The 2,399-nt window shown below is 46.2% G+C and overlaps 1 pseudogene; it reads right to left on the bottom strand.

The window, feature by feature from the left end:
* Positions 1–1,466: 1,466 nt before the first annotated feature.
* LOC149370147 (uncharacterized) lies at positions 1,467–2,194 on the bottom strand (annotated as a pseudogene).
* Between the last annotated feature and the right edge of the window lie 205 nt (positions 2,195–2,399).

The raw sequence follows: 2,399 nt of genomic DNA, 5'->3' as shown, positions 1-2,399 counted from the left end.
TTATTTCATATTTACGAAAGTACACTTTTAATACATTGACAAGGTGCTAAAACTGCATACATATTTTTCCACGTATTGGAAACGTGCTCGAAGTATGCTTTAAGTGAGGTAATTTTGGCAGATTTTAAGAATATATTTCGAATACCAAGCATGAAACTTCAGAAACGTACTTCGTAATAATTTTAATTTAATGCATTCAGTAATAAAAAATATGTTTAAAATACAATTTAAATAGCCCACCGTATATTCTAAACGTATTAGTATTTGCTAAGGGTATATCTATCTATTTCACCGACCAACAAGATTCTTTTATGAAAATCAAGAAATGTTAGTGCAGTGTTTCTTGCAGAAGGTAAATGTGTGAAAAATAACAAGTTGTCTGTAATTGTACATGCATGCCTTGGTCGAATTCTTTGCCTCAATCTATCGAAAAGCTGAAACAGCTGATGAGCTGCGTTCAGATTTCGCATTAGGGAGTAACGTAATCGTCGGCATTTATTTTTTCTCACAAAAAACACCCGTACGAAAAATCGCGGCCATTTAGAATATTTTCACATAATATAAAAAAAACACAAGCTTCTACTCTACAATATAGTCAGCAACTGCGGACGAATGGCCTTTGTCAAAACTTCTACCCCATTCATTTCAATGTGTGCCCGACCGCAGAGGCGGTGAAAAAAACTTTTCACTTTTGCAATAAATTATGATCATTTGAGGATGATGCAAAGATGAAAAAGTAGGCTGTCATGAAAACGTATATTTACCTGCGTGGACCGTGCCTACAGTTGAAAGAAGTGTCACACGTCTGTGACGGCGGAGAAGAGTGACTCTTTTCTGCAATAACTTCCGCTTCATATTAGAGAGCCGCGACAGCGTACTTGAATAGTTTCGAGAATAAACCAACACGCTTCTTATTTTCGTTTTTAAGTTTTATATATTGAAGCGATGTGTAAATAGCATGGGCCAAAAAAGGTCATAAGGAGGACGGTGGGGGATGCAGCGCTCAGAAAGTTTCGGGGGCTTACTGTTACGCTTGCATGAGTACGAATTCACAGCCGCCTGCAAATCGAACCGTAAGCATCAGGATGCCGACTGTTCGTCGCGTGTGCCTGGGCGCTGTTCGCTTCCTGGGCGCTCTTCGTGCCGCTCCAATGGCGCAGATTCAGAGAGCGGACTCGGAGTTAGAGCCGCTCATCGATTGCTCGATTATATCGACGCTCGCGTTCCGCATTTTTCTTCGTGGGCTCCGCACCTTCACTTTACGGTCTGTTGTTCTGTACAAGTGCAACTTTTCCAACAGCAAAGAAGCCTTTCTACTTGTCAGGCCATCACAGTTGCAGCCTGAGATCTTGGGTGCCTGTCATGATGCACCATCTGCACGCCATCTTGGAGTCAGCGGCACATTCGCACAAATTAGAAAAAATTGGCACAGGCTTAGCTTGGTTAAGCCTAGTGGATTGCGGAAGCTAGACTGCCTGGCTGCGCCCTGGTTCCACTGAAGCCGTCCTTACCGGTGTAAGTTTGTCCTTATGCCACAACCGCTCACACACAGAACACACACAGCCAAAGGGATTGTTTGTAAAGCGTCTGTGAAATTCACGAGTTGAAGGCTCACACTCCTTGACTCTTCTCGCATGCTCTTCATGTCGTTGAAGTGCAATGAACCACACCAGGCCGGTTGAACCACACCAGCCTTGGGAAGAGATTTCTCTCGTCGCTTCTTGAATCGTTGAGCTTTCGCTTCGGGTGATTCTTCCGCTTGGCGCTTTCTCCTTGACTCGTTATGCTTCGCTTTCCTAGCAGCATCTCGTTCTCTTTTCCTGGCAAGGCGTTGCTCTCTCTGTTCAGGCGTTTCTTCAGCCCGTCGTTGTCTTTTCTTCAGGTTGTAGAGTTCCATACTGCTCATCGAACGTGTGGATGCAGTCTCGTCCCCATTTAAAGCATCCACAAGGCTTGCTGTCGAACGATCAGGCGTCGCCAAAGTCTCGTCAGCATTGCGAGCATCCATGACACTTGACGCTGAACTTGTAGATACACCCAGATCAAGAGATGTTGAACGCATTCGCCTGGCTGCATAATATGCACGCCGTTTATCTAAACGTTGTTCCCGCTTCTCATCCGTTTCTTGCTCAAGCCGACGCTCCTTTGCTGCAGCACATAGTTGCAGCTTCACCTTATACACATCATCCGACATATCGTGGAGGATTCGCTAGGACGACTGCGACGAGCCGAGTTGGGCGGCCGCTTTTGAACAGTTGGCATGACGTCACGTAGAGCGAGCGCCTCCCCCACGGCAGCGGCGCGTGAAGGTTTTGCTGGGACGATCGCGACGAGCCGATTTGGGGGGGCCGCTTTCCCACAGCTGGCATGGCATCACGTACAGCGAGCGCCCCTCGCGG

This window comes from Amblyomma mixtum, chromosome 1 (genome assembly GCF_055824585.1).
Source record: "Amblyomma mixtum isolate Tamu chromosome 1, ASM5582458v1, whole genome shotgun sequence".
Lineage (NCBI taxonomy): Eukaryota > Metazoa > Arthropoda > Arachnida > Ixodida > Ixodidae > Amblyomma > Amblyomma mixtum.
Note: the sequence above shows the minus strand (reverse complement) of the source record. Positions and strands in the feature narration are given on the sequence as shown.